This window comes from Rhineura floridana, chromosome 6 (assembly GCF_030035675.1).
Source record: "Rhineura floridana isolate rRhiFlo1 chromosome 6, rRhiFlo1.hap2, whole genome shotgun sequence".
NCBI lineage: Eukaryota > Metazoa > Chordata > Lepidosauria > Squamata > Rhineuridae > Rhineura > Rhineura floridana.
Window position 1 is genome coordinate 89,538,042 of NC_084485.1, and position 18,447 is coordinate 89,556,488.

Genomic DNA, 18,447 nt, shown 5'->3' on the forward strand with positions numbered 1-18,447 from the left:
CCCAGAGGCTGATGCAGATGCGCACAGATGAAAAAGGAGAGTCTGGAGATGTATGACGCACACAATAGGAACATGGAATGTGAGAAGCATGAACCAGGGAAAGTTAGAAATTGTCAAGCAAGAAATGGAACGTATCAACATTACAATAGGTGGCATGAGTGAATTAAAATGGACAGGAATGGAACATATTCAATCAGGCAACTACAAAATATTTTATGCAGGAAATGAGAAATTAAGAAGAAACGGGGTTGCTTTAATAGTGAGAAGTGAAGTAGCAAAACCAATTAGGAGCTACAACGCAAGGTCTGAGTGAGTGATATCAATGAGATTAAATAGGAAACCTATTAACATAACCATCATCCAAGTCTACGCTCCAACGTCAAATGCAGAAAAAGAAGAATTGGAGATATTTTACGCAGAAGTACAGGAGGAAATTGATCACACACCAGAACAAGATATGATGATAATCATGGGGGACTGGAATGCAAAAGTAGGGAACAGAGAAGAACTAGGAATTGTGGGGAAATGGGGCTTAGGAGACAGAAATGAAGCAGGAGAAAGACTTATTGAATTCTGTGAAGCCAATAATTTGTTTCTTGCAAACACAGTTTTTGAGCAACCGAAAAGATGACTGTACACGTGGTCATCACGAAATGGTCAATATAGGAAACAAATTGATTATGTAATTGGCAACAGAAGATGGAGAAGTTCCATACTTTCTGCAAAAACAAGACCAGGAGAAGACTGCAGTACAGATCATGAACTGGTTGTATCGAAAATCAGAGTAAAGCTAAAGAACAACAACAAAGCAATCATATTGCCAAAATACAATTTAACATCTCAGAAAAACATAAAGGTAAAATAAGGAACAGATTTGATGCTTTAAACTTAGTTGACAGAGAACCTGAAGAACTATGGACTGAAGTCAGAGACATGATCAGGGAAGAATGCAAAAAGACAATACCTCTAGTTAAAAAGAGAGAAAGACCTCCATGGATGACTGAAGAAACTCTTAACATGGTTAAAGAGAGAAGGAAAGCAAAAGCAAAAGCAAAAGGAGAGAGAAACACGGTCAGAACCCTAAATACAACAATACAGTGACTAGTACATAGAGACAAAGAAAACTATTACAATAGTTATTGTATAGAAATAGAAGAGGACAACAGAAAGGGAAGAACAAGAGCCGTATTCCAAAAGATTAGAGAAATGAAAGGGAAATTTAAACCAAGAGTAGGGATGTTGAATAATCAACAGGGGAACATACTGACTGACCAAGATGAAATAAAAGGAAGATGGAAGCAATACATTGAAAAACTCTATAAAAGAGATGCAAGGATAACAGATTCATTCACAGAGGAACCATATGATGAAGAACCAGAAATTTTAGAAAGCGAGGTAAAAGCTGCTCTTAAAATACTTGGAAGAAACAAATCACCAGGAACAGCTGGCATACCAATAGAGTTGCTACAAGCTACTGAGACTGAATCTGTCCAAATTTTGACAAAAATTTGTCAACAAATATGGAAAACTAAACAATGGCCCACAGACTGGAAGCGTTCAATATATATCCCAATTCCAAAGAAAGGGGATCCCAGGGAATGCAGTAATTGTCAAACTATTGCCTTAATATCCCATGCAAGTAAAGTAATGCTCAAGATTCTACAACAAAGGCTCTTACCATATATGGAGAGAGAAATGCCAGATGTCCAAGCTGGATTTAGAAAGGGAAGAGGCACCAGAGATCATAATGCAAACGTACGTTGGATAATGGAATGGACCAAGGAATTTCAGAAGGAAATCACCCTGTGCTTTATAGATTACAGCAAAGCCTTGGAATGTGTAGATCATGAAAAACTATGGAATGCTTTAAAAGAAATGGGGGTGCCACAGCATCTGATTGTCCTGATGCGCAACCTATACTGTGGACAAGAGGCTACTGTAAGCACAGAATATGGAGAAATCGATTGGTTCCCAATTGGAAAGTGAGACAGGGGTGTATTTTATCACCCTATTTGTTTAATATGTATGCAGAACATATCATATGGAAAGTAGGACTGGACCAAGATGAAGAAGGTGTGAAAATTGGAGGGAGAAATATCAATAATTTAAGATATGCAGACAATACCATACTATTAGCAGATACCAGTAATGAGTTGAAAAGAATACTGATGAAAGTTAAAGAGGAAAGCACAAAAGCAGGACTACAGCTGAACGTCAAGAAGACTAAAGTAATGACAACAGAAGATTTATGTAACTTTACAGTTGACAATGATAACATTGAACTTGTCAAGGATTATCAATACCTCAGCACAGTCCTTAACCAAAATGGAGACAATAGTCAAGAAATCAGAAGAAGGCTAGGATTGGGGAGGGCAGCTATGAGAGAACTAGAAAAGGTCCTCAAATGCAAAGACGTATCACTGAACACCAAAGTCAGGATCATTCAGACCATGGTATTCCCGATTTCAATGTGTGGATGTGAAAGTTGGAGAGTGAAAAAAGCGGATAAGAGAAAAATCAGCTCATTTGAAATGTGGTGTTGGAGGAGATCTTTGCACATACCATGGACTGTGAAAAAGACAAATAATTGAGTGTTAGAATAAATTAAGCCAGAACTGTCACTAGAAACTAAAATGATGAAACTGAGATTATAATACTTTGGACACATAATGAGAAGAGAGGATTCACTAGAAAAGACAATAATGCTGGGAAAAACAGAAGGGAGTAGAAAAAGAGGAAGGCCAAAGAAGAGATGGATTGATTCCATAAAAGAAGCCACAGACCTGAACTTAGAAGATCTGAACAGGGTGGTTCATGACTAGAGTTTCCAGGTTCTTGGCCTGAGACTGATCCTGTATCTTTAGAAAAGAAAGTCAGCCAAGTGCAGGTGTTCTTGCAACTCTGTAATGGGAAAAACCACAATGTGCAATTCTCCCTTCTCCCTGCACAACTTTTAAAGATATAGAAGACCTCTTGGTGACCAGGCCAAGAACACCTGCACTTGGCTGACTTTCTCTTCTCCTAAAGATACAGGATCAGTCTCAGGCCATGGACCTGGCAACCCTATTCATGACAGATGCTCTTGGAGGTCACTGATTCATAGGGTCGCCAAAAGTCATAATCGACTTGAAGGCACATAACAACCAGTTTTCTATCAATTCCATTACAATGCAGCATGTCTTAAATTTTCTGAATTGCCACCCTGCCCACAACAAAAGCTTACCCTGTTTTCCAGGATAATCACCACCATCACTCCCCATCCATTGACAACCATCTATTTTTTGAGTGAGTATGCAGATATGCTTTCATGTGATTGTGTTAATTCATGATTGAAGGATATTACCCCTTATTGTAACAGAAATGTGTTTTTTTTATTCCTGTGCTCCTGTAATACTTTCCTTGCATAGTAACAGGGCTTCCCGCTGCAATATAGACATTGTTCTAAGGAACAAGAAGCTGACTCTCCAACTGTCCTGATTTAACTCAGAGAACAGCAATTATTTTCAAAGCCCTATAATAATTCTGTTATTGTGACCACAGCCATGAAAGAGATGAGACATAGGTGAAGTTTGGGTAGAACATATGACCACTTTTATTAATATTTTTAAAGTGCTTTGCTCCTGGTGGCTAGTGGGATTTGTGTCAGGTTTTGCACCATACATGCCTACAGAAGGTTTAGCTCTAGGTAAAGTTTTGGGAAACACTAATCACAAAGATAAGTGTACCAAAGTGGTTTATAAATCTGTCTAAACTGTATATACTTCATATTATAGGGATGCCCAAAACTGGAGTCCTTCAGGAGGAAGGGCGGGATACAAATTCAACCAACCAATCAATCAAATTGCTGACCATATATTTACATTGAAACCAATGTAGGAAACCATATGGCATGAAATGTTTTCTTTTAAACGAAAATGCAGACCCCTCACCTTTATAGTTTCAAAAGTCATAGTTCTAAACACAACTTAGATGCTGACTCTTCTTTCCCCTGTGCACTGGATAGAAAAAGTCAGAAAACAAGGAAGTGGGAACACAGAATGAGACAGAAGATATGGCTGACTATAAATTAGTGGAAATAAAATCATCAGACCTTCAGCTATAGTTTACAGGTCTGGAGAAAAGGACACCAGGAGGAGACCACTTTGAAATTTGATTCAGGTTTTACAACAGCAATTTAACTACTACTTCCTGTTTCTGTAAACTGAGGAGCCATGTTCCTTTCTCCTTCTCTCTAATGCTCATTTCATTGGCCTCATAATATTCTTGTCTGTAGTCTTTGCAAACACTGTGTAGAGCATCTATTTAAATAAGTAGATTATTATGCTCACAAATTGAGAAGAAATAGTGACTCTCATCAGAGAAACAAGCTTGGCAGGATCACAGCCAGCTAGCTATCAGCCCAATGCTAAATATGATTACTCAGAAGTAAGTGCCACTGATTTTATGGAACTTACTTCCAAGTAATTATACATAGGACTTGTTCCCAGGTATGTGGCTCACTCTTGTTTCTGGAGTTGCAAAGAAAGAGAATGGTTTGGGCAAAGAAAGTATTTGGTTCAGTCTACTTGTCACCACCTTCATGTATTAGTACAGTTGAATATAACAGAAAGAAAATTAAAATATAGCTGCTTACATCTAGTAGTCAGCCAGGCTCCTTGTAATCCATAAAACTTAAGGATGGGGAGAAAGTTGATGTAGTTTGCATTTAAAGGCAAATCTACCTAATTCACTCTTTCTGAAACACACAAATGGAAAACATAGCCATCCTTTGAAATTTGCACTTTTCCAAATTTTGCAATGCAGTTCTCCAGCCAATTAATGTGTACAAAAATGCATATATATTAGTGAAAATAGCTTCTGAAAATGCATTTTATTAAGGAACATTGCTTTGGGAAAATGTGTATATTAGTGAAAATTGCATACAAAAAGACGTATATTTGGAGAAATTCACACTGAAATGGTGATGAATATTCATGAAGACTACCCCCAAAAAACTTAACATTGGAAAAATGAGAAACTGAGAGAAACCAAAATTGATAAATTCACCCATCTTCCCCATCCTTTTCTTCTGTTGCTTATAGACATTATTGTGTCATGGACTTTCTTGATTTTTTATTAAGAATTAGACATATGTTATTATTTTAATTAGCTATTACATTAAAAAGCCCTTCCTCCAGTTTATAACTGTACACACACTTCTGAATTTTATTAATAACTTACAGAGCAATTGAAACCCAAGTTCTGCTGGGATGAATAGATGAATAGATTCAGCGGAACTTAGGTATAAGTCCCTCACCCTGGCTGAGCCAGAGATATGTTGGCGTAAGTTCTCACTCTAGCTCAGCCGGCACTTATGCCAACATAACATATGCCAGTGTGAGCCCTTCAAAAGGAACTGTTCCAGAGATGTGGCAGGGGTGGAGCAGGGCAAGGAGAGGCACCTATTCTAAACTTTCAGTTCAGTCATGCCCCTTAGCAACCAGGCAGAAAAAGCCAGCAAAAAGGGTGATGGAAGTCAAATTCCTCCTGAACAGAGGTTGAAATAGGTGTAATTTATATCTGCATAATTTATGCCAGCATAAATTAAACTGGCATCCTATAGTTAGGATTGCTCTGTTAGCACACTTTCTCGCATAGTTTATGAACATAAACCTTTTCATTAGGTCAGGATTTGAAGGTACTGTACAGTAGTATACATCAAAGAGTTACATTAAAATGTTCAAAAACAATCTGCCTCCTGTCAGCAAGTATAATCATGTAGTTCAGAGGTATGTTCAGTGCTGCATCCACTAAAGTTGTGATGTGACAAACTTTAAAGTGCTTTATACATCATTATCAATAAACTTACAAGACTGAAGGAAGGGATGAACTATACTATATTATCCAAAATATGGGGTGTAGTCCTACACAGATTGTACAATTCAAAACTGAATGCAAAACAGTTACCTAATTACACTCTTTATCCATCATACATTTTTTTCTATAAAAGTGGTTAATGGGTGGGGTGTTTCTGTCTCTTGTGCTCTCTTTATGTGCACCACTTTAATACACTACTGTCAGGACACATCCCTGGATTGACCAGGAATTCACACATAGGCATGTCACGATTTCACCTGTGAAATATCAAAGGTTATGCAGGAAGCACCTTCATTCTCCAGCTGCTATTTCATGGTTCTTATGTCAGGACTCATGAAGACTGAAAGGGTACTTCCAGATTTTCTCTATTTTGTGGGTGGGAATCTACCACATATCAGCAAATTCAGGTTGCACAATTAAAGTGAATTCACTGCTCTTGCTCAACAAACTTACTTCCAAAATAGTTTGGACTTTTGGGAAGTGTGCTTGATATGACACATAACCTTCCTGCAAAGAAATCAAAGGAATGCTCAATGAACAACTGATATTGCATACCTTCCCCACAAACTTTGTGGAAACTAATCAGGACAAATGCTGAACAGATCATCTAGCAGGAAACTGCATCATAGGAAAGTGTGACTTCCAACTGCTACTTGTATGATCTTTTCCAAATAATTTACCTAAAATTATTCTTTTCTCACCTACATGTGTCTTTGGAAGATTAAAAGAACATACTGATGTTGTTGGTTTTTTAAAAAAACCCAAATGATGCTGAGCTAAATTTACCTTGGACTGGTTCTGAATACAGCAACCAAGCAAACTAGCGTATGGTTCAATAAGATTCTTTAAGTTAACTATAACAATTACCACAATAAACTGCACCTGTCAAAGGAATTTGGCAATATCAGAACTGGCAATGAGCAAGGTGTGCCCAGCATCTATACATAACTGTTTATTTAAAAAATAAAACATAAATACACATATTTGTACTTCATTTGACGACGAAACAGAACTGCAGGTGCATACTAACCCTTAATTGGGTTAACTCAGCAGGCTGTGTTTGCTCTTCAATTAATGCTGGGCAACTCTACATTACTACTTTCCCCACACCAGTTCTTTATTGCAAATGATCATTAAAGAAAGTGCCTAAGGCTGCATTTGGACATGGGGTATATTGCATTAGTTTTACTGATTATAATGGTTGTGGTATGACTATGGTACCACATGTGAATGGTATCACAATTTCTAAGGTTCCTTTCACACTGCAGTATCTGTTGTATTATGGAACTGTAGCTTTTTCACCATTATACTGCCATGTTGTGCTAAATTTCATACACAACAGTGGGTGCACTGTGACACAACAATGAATGTTATTGGACATGTTGTTACTCACCCACCCCTTCTGCATATGTATCTTGCTGTTTCCTCACAAAAATGGCCAGAAAGAACTGTATGCCAGTATACCACCCCAAATTTCATTACTGTATTTCCATTATTTTCTGGAATTTCTAGAGTTGCAAATGGATTTTTTTCTGGAAGCAATTAACACAGAAATGAGCACCAAAATCCACTATATTCCACTAGATTTCCAGAAGTGGTTTTTACATCATGTGAAAGAGCTAATAAAATGCTGCAATTTGCAGATAAGGAAACATCAGGAATATTGAATAAACTGCTGTTTCAATATAGCCTAAACAATATAAGCTGCAGCCAGTCATCCTACATGTGCACATGCACACACACACACACAATGGCTCACATTTCACAGGGGGATTGAGGCCTTCAATGAACAAAAATTGACACCATCGGCAAATTTGTTTTCCTTTCGTACCAGCTTTGACTACTTGCAACCATTCGCTGCTTTAAGTGGCATGTTTTTTTTAAAAAAGTGAATTTTATGTAGCTTTCTCTGCACTGAGTTTGTGTCAATGAATTGTTAATAAGAGTCATTAATATCCATTGTTTCCTGCCTACCCCCCTTAACTTGCTAAACTGAGAGTGATTACCTTCCCCCAGTCGATCTTGCCCCCAGGTCATCATTCTTAAAAAAAAAAAAAAAAGATTGAAGTACTCAATCCCAACCACATCTTGTCATACTTCCTGAACCGAAAACAACTGATCCACCAAGGCTTACACTGATAATCCTACTGGTCTGCAAGCCAGCTGCATTTACCTGGGAGTAAGCCCCATTAAATTTAACTGGACTTACTTCAATGTAGATATGGTATAAAAATGATCTGGTAGTAATACAAAAGAAAGGATAGGGTGCAGTGTTTCCCAAACCTTTTTTATTTTTTTGTTGCTGGACTACAGTTCCCATAATTCCTGACCATTGGCCATGCTGGCTGGGACTGATGGGAGTTGTAGTCCAGCAACAAAAAAATAAAAAAGGTTGGGAACACTGGGTTAGAGTGTTTGGAGAAGGGCTGAGTATTAATTTTGGTTACAGTTCTGAGGGAGCTACTGGAATAAAGAAGCTCCAAGAATTTGTCTCTGTTATTATGGATTTCGTATTGTAGAGCAGCTGGTCATCCTAGTCTATAATTCATGAAGTGCAGTAGGTAATTGATCTGTCTTCTGCAGGTATGGGGAACCTTTAGCTCTCCATATGTTGCTGAACTACAGGTCCCATCCTACTGGATCATTTGCCATGCTAGGGCTGATGGGAGTTGTCATTCAGTAACATGTGAAGAGCCCAAGGTCCCCCACTTCTTTTCTAAACTAACTGGCAGTGGTTCTCCAGTGTTTCAGACAGGAACCTTTTCTAGCCCTACCTGGATATGTTGAGGACTGAGCCTAGTATCTTGTGCATGTAACACAGGTTCTCTGTGACTGAGCTATGAACACCATCTCACTTGCTTTAAACTTTTTTTTAGCTTATTGTTATTTTAATTATCTTTTAAATTTTTAATTAGTTGTTTTTAACACTTTCAATGACAATTTTAATACTTTTTGTAAACTTCTTTGAGGTTTTATTACAATCAAGAGGGATATAAATTTTGTTAAATAAAAACCCTATACTTCCAGTATAATTGTTCATTGCAATCTTCATAGTGTCATGTGTTGTTTTTTATGAACATTTGTCAAAGGTAGATAATTTACATGGTATTTATAATGCAATCCAATCAGAACAGCTATTAACCATTACCTTTTGTTGCAACTTGTGACTATGCAAATGAATCAAACCTGTACAAACTTCACAGGTAAATATTACATCTTGCACTATGGTTTTCATTTCAATAGCATTACTGTTTTAAATATCCTATTGATTTTCCCCCTTTATGTAACACATGGGGTTTTTTTTAGTTTAAATATGTATGGCATTTAATCCTCCCTTACCAGTTAACAAATATTCAAATCCTCTCTGCTGTCAAGGAAAGAAAATTCATTCTCACCTGTGGAGGGAACTGTACAGAGCCCTAGCTGATTTATTAATCAGGAGCACCTGTGCCTTGTTATGTTTAAGTTGTCAAAGCATCACACAGCTACAGAACTCATTTAAAATGGCAATGAAAAGGAGAGCTTATATATTTGCATGCTTTTCATCACTTAGTGGACTTAGCATTAAAGATATTTTAAGAGAAGCAAAAAGAAAGAAAGAAAGAAAAAAGTCTAAATAGCGCATAGAGCAAAACAGAAATAAGACTACTGTATTTGGCCCAATATATTATAACTTGCTGTACATAAACACTGCAAAAACAGCTGTATTTTCTTTAAGAAAACATAGTCAGATGGTTGTCTTTTGTGGGTTCTTATGATTAGTAATGGAAACAATTATTTTGTTCTGGCAATAACTGTGAGATACTTGGTGTAAAAGTCATGTTTTTTAAAAGAACTGATTGAATGTTTAATTCTTTATGATACATTCTGTACCTTGGTAATTGTCTTTGCAACATGGCATTTCAAGTATGATCCAGCATTAAACTTCTCTATTTCCACATAATTAGAGAAGCTTTCCATGTTTAGGCATCCATGTTCTTTGCAATCAATATTATGGCTGCAGGTGGGTGGTAACAGCTGGCTGTTTTACAAGTTTACTTGCAAAATCTGCTGGTATCTTACATTCTCTAAAGAAAGAAGCTGAGACTGATTCAAGTTTCCATTCTTAAGGGTATTATTATTCAGTGAGAAGCAACATGATGAAGTTTAACAAAAAAAATGGCACTAATTCAAAAGTATTAATGCTGCCACTGAAACAGAATGCTAGGTAGGGTTCCATGATTCACTATCCATGTGGCAGAACTTAAGTTGCATTAATTGTTGTACAGAACAGAAATTTGCATCAAGGTCAATTTTTCTTGTTATAATATTGATTTAAAAAGCCTTTGATGGAATTCAACTTCCTTGACAATAACTAATAGTTATCCACTCTTTGCCTTTATAATAGATCAGGTTATAACTTTAACTCTCTACATTGTCTAATTTTTAACATGTCCTTGGATAAGATGCAACTTGGAAGGCAAATATACAATGGCTGAAAAATAGGTAGAGAAAATATTAGTGGGAAAAAATGTGTTTCCTCAGTTCCAATGTGTATGTAACTCCCAACTATGACATCACTTTATAAATCTGATGCTGCAGGCTCTATCTCATAAAAGCTTATGCCACAATATATATCTTAGTTTTTCAAGTCCCAAGGGAGTCTTCATTGCATGAGTGTTGAGAAACTGAGCAATACACTGTGTAATGTTGAAGGAAGGAAGTAGGATGACTTGATACATAAGGAAGGAACAAAAAATTATCACTATATTGCTGAATGTGGGGAAAACAGATGGTCTTCAGAAAAGCAAATTAGCTAAATTACTGATAGCATCACAGGGATCATGTCTTTCTGGGAGAAAAAACAAGAGATTCTCCAATAATTAGACACAGATCGGATTTAATTCAGTGCTAGACAGGAAGGCCTTTGGTGATATTGGTGATATTTTGTTGTAGTTTGAACGACTTTTATTGCCATTACAAGGTTAATCACAGGCTTTGCTATTAAAGCTTAGGTCTCTCTTAATCTTCTTCCATGTTGCAGAATAGTAACAAAATGTAATATTTAATTTCAAATTTCAGATTTCATTGATATTGGTAATGGAACCAGGCATGTTTGTTGCTGTACAGCATTATTAACCTAATATCAGAAAATTAGTTTCAGGTGTATAATCAACAAAATCTTTGAAAAGTTTTCATAGCTGTTATTTTACTAAGAACACAGACAATTTCTGGCCTCACACAATTATCTGGACACATGTTGGACTAGGTTTTTTGTGCTGGATAAGATTAGAGTGATCTAGATGTGGGAGGGCTTCGATATTTCTGTTTTCATGGACAGATAATTGTCTAGTCATGTTTAGAATCATCGGCATCCAAAACCTTTGTAGATCTATTAGGATGGTCACTCCCAGAAGCCTGAAGGATCAGAATGGTTGTCTGATGGTTCTTGGGTATTTTCCTGTTACACAAGCTGGTAATCCTGTCAAAGTCCTGTCAACCTTTAGAATGGAGACATGGCCAGGAAGTGGAGCTCAACTAAGTTAGCTCTTTGGTGCTCTCAGGAGCTGACAGAAATGAAACAGGAGGGAAGATGACTTGAGTGAGAGTGGCAGAAGATTTGTGACAAAACTAGTCAAAGACAGGCTAGAACTCATCACAGAGCATAGTCTAGGGAAATGATGGTAGCAAAGTTTTTTTTTCCCTGCCACCACTGCATCCACTCACAGTCACCCTCAGAAAGGGTGTCATGGAGAGAGACACTCAGTTCCCATGCTGTCTGTCACTGCAATCCTAGTTTCCACTGATAGTAGCAGGTATGTTTCCATCTGCTTTTGTTAACTGGAGACAAAAATGAAGAAGTGGTGATATTGTTGCTTGGTGACACCAGCCTCAGTGTTTCTTATCTGTATAATTGGAGTATTAATTGGCTGGTTTGTTGCCTGTGACCAAGCATTTTTCCTGATTTTCAAGAAAAAAGGAACATAGTCTTCCCCCGCTCCCCACTTACTAGGCAACAGAAAAGGAACCAATGGGAGCTGTCTGTTTGCTTCCTGGTAAGTAGGGTGGGTGAGTGTGGGTGAGCAAGCAACCAGGAGAGTGGTATGGTGGTGTGCCCCCCCCGGGGAATATTGCCCAGGACACCCTCAAACCTGGCAGCATTGCTGTTAATAAGTAACAAGAGAATAATCACTTTTAGATCTTTTATTTAAATAGGAGAAAAAGGAATATGTCCATTAAGTCCTAAATATGAGAAGCTTCATACATTAATTTATATTCATTCCTGTGACACTTCATATCCAGATTCATATCATATCTCTTTTGACTGTTCTCAATGCTTATTCTTAATTCCTGTTTTGTATATGTATTTGATGAAAAAAGACATTGCCAATATAGCACTGACTGATGTTCAGTATTATTACTAATTTGCCTGAAAAGTAAACTGGCATGTGAAGCAGTCATATTCAGAACTCTTAAACACCAAATGATGGTATTACATCAGTAGTATTTGAATATTAATGTAGTTATAGCCTTATAAAAATATTATAGCATCATGCAATTTGTCCATACCATTCCGTCCCCCTCCTTTCTGTCACCCAAATAATAAATGATGTCTATTATATAATTAAGGCATCAAATCAGTACTTTATAGCATCTGTTGTAACCTTAGAACAGCCCCGGGATTTATACAAACAGAAAATCTAACTGCCTTGAGCCAATTTTATTCTTTCTAAGTGCTAAAATTAAAACCTCTTATGTACTATAATGTCACTACTTTTTGTCTTTCTTTTTGGCATAATTTTCCTCTTGAGCATGCATCTGCTCAGAAGAAAGTCAGGAAACTGTAGATATTTGCTTCTTTAAGCTTCATTTTTAAAGTAATTGTTTTAAATATTTTTATCCCACTATTTGGCCTTCCAAAAGGCCTCAAGGCAACCCACAACAACAACAAAATGCAAAGTATAACAGTAGATAAAATACAGCAATAAATAAAATAAAACACGGAAAAAAAGAAAATCATAAATGACAAGTTAGCTGTACCAAACAGTAAAATAGTTTAAAGCATTAAAGTGGGTAAAAGCCACAAAGCCAGCTGAGCCAAGAAAGTCGGTATCAGCCTCCTACCATTCTGAAGGGATATATTTGGTGGGATTTCCAAAGGGATTTCCACAAAGAAAGCATCCCACAGTGACAAAGACCTGTGCCCAATGATTTTACATCTATTCTTAGCATGTGAATCAGATCAAAGCCTCTACAAATGATCTCAGGCAGTTAATGGGAAGAGTGGGGTCATATGGAGAGGAAAAACATTAATAGAGAATAAGACTATCAATGGCTGTTACTCATGATGGCTATGCACTACCTCCAGTATCAGAAGCAGTATGCCTATGAAAGCCTGTTACTAGAGATCATGAACGGAAGATGCTCTTATGTCCTACTTGCAGGCTTCCCATAGGTATCTAGTTAGCCACTGTGAGAACAGAATGCTGGACCAGATGGTCCTTTGGTTTGATGCAGCAGGGCTCTTCTATTCTTAACATAGCTTAATCAGAATCTAAAAATTAACTTGCAACCAGTGAAATTGTCTCAGAAATGGTGTCATGGATATGTTCCCTGCAGCTGGGCAGCCACATTCTGGATCAGCAGCAACTTCTGAACTGTCTTAAAAGTCAGCCTGGATTACAGTCAGCCCTAACATCAGCCCCTGGTATTTTAGGTAAGCTCTGGGGCTGAACTGCATGCTTGGTCACTGAGTCTGTGAGTATTCATTTAAATTTCCCACAATGCTGCAAATTGATACCACATTGAGTGCTCCAGAGCATTCTGGAAATAAACATGGCAGCTTTCAGCCACTATTTGAGTGTTATTGCCATCACAACTGCCACCTAAGTCTCAGGGGATTGCATTGATGAAAAGGTCCACCAGAGGACACTTCGCCCATGGCTTCCTCAAAGCTGCAGCTGGCCCTGGTTACTGTCATGCCCCCTTTGGAGGAGTCCTCAGAGGGGGAAGAGGATGATGACTTGGGAGTAACAGCAGCAGACCCAGAGGGAAGAACAGACAAAACTCCTGAGAATGCAGCACCAGTTCTCCCTCAGCTGGAGAGTGTCCAAGACACAGCTGAAGCCCTTCAACCAGATTCAGACAGTGAACAAGAGACTCCCCTCCCACCTGCAGAGCAAAGACGACAGACAGTCATGCAGCAGTGTAGCCGGCCTGGCCGTTTAAGACAAGCAAGCTTTTGGAGGCCGGGAGGCTGATTACCTGCACCTGCCTTAGGGAATGGGATTTAAAAGGCAGTTTGTGACTGCAGCAGGCTACTGATTACAATGTCTGTGTTCATTCTGTCTTCAAGAATCCAGACTTTCAGACTGACCTCTCAGAAAACTGGACTAGGAATCCCCCACTGACTTTGCTTCTTGGACACTGACTTGGTACGTGAGCTTGGAACAAACCCTCTGACCTTATCATGCCTTCCCCCTGCTTATCTCTCTAGCCTGGCAGATTTATAACTCAAGCTGCAGGCTAAAGACTTTACAACCCTGACAGATACTAAGAAATTTATAGCCCAGCCTGCATCCCTCCGATGCTGACATCTCCCTGTAAAAGCTGACAGTTACAATCATCTAGTCAGGAAAGTATTGTGTTGCTGCATGGTCAACCATTCATTTATGTGTTGCATCTTGGCATAGTATTATTCTGCATGGTTCAACACACAATACAATGACCAGCAAATATCAGTTGTGAGAAAATCCCAAATAACCCCCCCCCCATATTGTTGTTTGGTGTAGTGTAGTTGACATAATTTCTTCCCAACTTAAATACAATTTAATAAATGAAAAGGAACATAAATGAATTAGCGGTTTCTGAAAGAAATAATACTGGAAGCACTGCTTCAGAGCTATTCAATGTGGAAACCATATGGCAGGAGTGGCTCGCATAGTGAGGTGAGGGCACAGAGCCACCTACCTGACAGCAGCATTGGCACTGCTTACCAGGATGGTACAGGGATAGGGCAGGGCAGCAGTGAGGTCAGAGTTGTGTGGACACATCACTGAAGCCAGTCTGGTGTACCCAAGCATCTCCAACCTTAATGCTGCTCTCAGGAAGGCATTTTTGTACCCTGTTATACCCCTGTTCCTGTCTAATGGGGAGACTAAAATAAGGCAGTCACATATGAGCAGGGATAATTTTGCTGTGTGCTTTTAAAACTTTTATAGAAGAAAAAGGAAGCCAGATTCCTGAGAGTTACACTAGCATACAAATGTTTCATGATCAAAATAGACAAAATTAAACTGCAACTGTCCAGATTCTGTGAGTTCAAATCCCCGCTCATGTCTCCTGGATGTAAAGGGCCAGCTAAAGATCACCCCCACAGGGGTTATGTGCCCTGCCATCTGTGCAGCCATGGGCAAGGTGCATAGTCCCAAGGAGCTCAGTTACCCCCCAGATGGCAGTTGCGGACAAGGAAGGGGCTGACTTGTGCAGCTGTGGCAAGCTGAGCAGGCCCTAGCCAGCGGGGAGGACTAGCCTCAGAGGGAGGCAATGGTAAACCCCCTCTGAATACTGCTTACCATGAAACCCCTATTCATAGGGTAGCCATAAGTCAGGATTGACTTGAAGGCAGTCCATTTCCATTTTCAGTGAACATTAGGAACTGCAGGCAAGGACACATGAAAAACCTGCCAACTCAGATACTTAATGGTAACTTTCAGAAGACATAGTTCTTTAATTTGATCACTAGTCTTTGTAGAGATACAGGGTCTGCCACCACTCACCAAATGCTCAGAGATGCATGTTACCAAATTATTCCAAGCTACACAGCAAGTGGATTGGACTGTGAAAGACCAACCCAAACTGAGTTTGAGTGTTTACAAAATTGTAGAACAGTACAATATCTCAGAGAGGAGGTTACGTCTCCTGCTCCCCTGGTGCATTCACTATAGCTGTCCAATTTCCCTGCTTTTTAAAGTTTGATAGAAATATCTGTTGGCTATAGGTACATTCTTAAACCGCAAGGGTTTTTGCCTGTTAGTGAATAACAAATATGAATTGCTACATGACAACCTCATAGTTACTAGGAAAAATGGCAAAGGGAAAAAGCATAGACGTCAAAATTGGTGGAACTGCTAGTCAGTCTGGGCTGCAAACACCAGTAAATAGGTATGAAAGCAGGGCTGGCACCATGCATACTGGGGCCCTTGGGGTCCAGCCTGCCCTGGGCCTGCAGTGCTGGAGCGCAACCCCTCTATACAGGACACGCAGGGCTAATAACCCCCCCAGGCATTCCACCGACCTCTATTTATCTTGTAAATGCCACCCTGGGATCCTGCTGGGAGAAAGGGTGGGATATAAATCGAAAGAGGAGGAGGAGGAGGCCCCTTAGAAAAGCCTCTACCTCCATCTTAGTTGATGGTAGGCATGTGTGTGCTGCACATGCATGCCTGCCATCAATCAAGATGGTGTGAGGGCTTCAGCTCCTATGGGAAGCCTCCACAGCCATCTTGGTTGATGGCAGGCATGGGTGCACAGTACACACATCATTTACAGAAGCAATAGAGGTAAGTGGGGCATAAATAGCCCACACTAACTATATTGGGGCGAAGGTGCCTGGGAGCTCCCACTCCACAGCAGGATCGGGAGTTGCCACTGTCGTGGATTGCAGAATGGAAGCTCTACCCTCCCACCCTAAGGAGGTCCCTCAAGGGCCCCTCCGGGCCCAGCCTGGCCACTATCTGGTGCCAGCCCTGCATGAAAGGTTTAACTTTTGGGGGGGAGCAGTTCTCAGAAACTTTTTTCAGGGTCCCTGAAACCCCCCTTTTATAATGAAAATATTTTCTGGAGAACATTCAGCACAACCCTACACACAGTGGAATACAAAAGGACAATATTTGGGCAATATGCAGGTAAATAATCTGTCACACATTAGCAAATCACAGACATAGCCCTTTTAAATAGAAACAAAATATTAATATTTGAATAAGCTTAATGCAGATGTAGGGAATTCAAAACAAATTCAGACAACTGTTGTGAAAGCAATCTGTCATTCTAGGTGACCTGTTATACTGCATATGTTAATGTGACCCAGGAGTATGTTTCTAAAATTCTACTGTCACAGAACAATGAGCAGATATAAATAATTGATATTTGATGTTTTGTGAAGCTTTCTGTGTTTCATAAACAAATAATCATTTAAATTATTGATATTTGTGCTAGGTTTTCAGCTTTCTTTGTAAATCAGAATTTTATTTACAGAATATACATTTGTTACAGATGCCTTTCAGGCAATGCAGAGTTGTCATCCATCTGACAAAGATATTTTGTAGGAGATTTTCATCATTTTGTGACGTTCGTGTTTTGTTTATACCACTTCAGTAATTCACTTCTGGGACTAAAAGTTGCTTTGGAGGTTTAAACACACTGCAGGATGCCAAAAAATCATCAGATTCTGCTGTGTTTGAAAGCTTTTGGGCCATCAAGTGATCAAAACCTGCCAGAATCAAACTTGAGATCTGCCATTATAAATAAGGCACTGGAAATTCTTATTGTGAAAGGTCATCCCAAGGGGTAAAGAAGCAAAGACAACTGAATTGCCCTTGTTCTTTGATATGATAAAACTGTGTGTGCAACGTAGAGCTCCTTTGGAACTTTGTTTCTGTTGGTGTTTGATAGATATCAGCCTTGGAATTATTTTTTTATTTAATTTTAAAAAACAAAAATGTATACTCATATTTGTCAAATATAATATATGCTTGAGGATAATAGCTTCTTTGCCTATTCTTATGTTTCCTACTCTCTACATGCAAAATATTGCATAATACCATGAGGATGTCATTGCCATTCCATTGTACTGACGTAGACTAACACATGGTACCATAGTTCAAATCAGTTTATTCATTTCACAAATATAGCACTGTATCCAATACTGCACCAGCATAATGATGCTTGCACAAGGGAAATCCCCCCAAAACCCCTCTCCCCTGTACCCCCAAACAGAGGGAAGACCATCAGGAAAAACCTGGGATGGACAGATAACTGCAGGGTGAGCAATTGGGTAGAAGCAACAAGTACATTTATTTTTGTGATCATGTTGCATTCCATACAACACACTACTACAATTAACTTTAAAAACAGAATTCTTATTTCCCAAACTCTTTGTGTATTTTGTTTGCATAAAAATACAAGCAAAAACAGAGAATATCTAAACTAATTGCCATTATATTTAAATGTGGTAGATTTGAACCTTATTTTTAATCTTGACAAGAAAGCAACACCACTTAATCTTGGCTATTTATATTTTCTTCAAGATATCTGACAACTACCATTTGCAAGCAATATGTGTCATAATCCTTTAGTTGTAATATGCTGTTAAAACTTTTTTTCCTTTTTGCAATGGTGTTCAAAAGTCTTTGTCATATCACAATTTAATGGTAATATGGATTTGAAATGTTTGTTGATTATCTTTTGTGGGAATATTTAAGCTGACAGTGATCCAGCAAGGGACATGTGCATATGTGTGGAATGAAGTTTACATGTGTGCATCCTTAGCTGGATAAGGAACCATAGGTAGATGCTTCACACAGTTTCTCTAGCCCAATCCAGCTGCCAGTT

The 18,447-nt window shown here is 38.7% G+C and overlaps 1 protein-coding gene and 1 long non-coding RNA gene across 4 annotated transcripts in view; one reads left to right on the forward strand and one right to left on the reverse strand.

Moving 5' to 3' along the window:
* Positions 1-18,447, reverse strand: part of BEND5 (BEN domain containing 5) — a 1,596,389-nt gene that overhangs the window by 1,165,567 nt on the left and 412,375 nt on the right. The window contains exon 1 of one of the 3 annotated variants that reach the window (XM_061632933.1): positions 9,252-9,324. The exons of the other annotated variants lie outside the window; for them this stretch is intronic. The gene's annotated coding sequence lies outside the window, so the exon portion shown is untranslated. Of the gene's footprint in view, positions 1-9,251; positions 9,325-18,447 lie in introns of those variants that run through there. 3 annotated transcript variants of the gene reach the window in all.
* LOC133387674 (uncharacterized) lies at positions 14,074-17,598 on the forward strand. The gene is made up of 2 exons (XR_009763532.1): positions 14,074-14,270; positions 17,110-17,598. It is a non-coding gene; the product is annotated as an uncharacterized LOC133387674 (long non-coding RNA).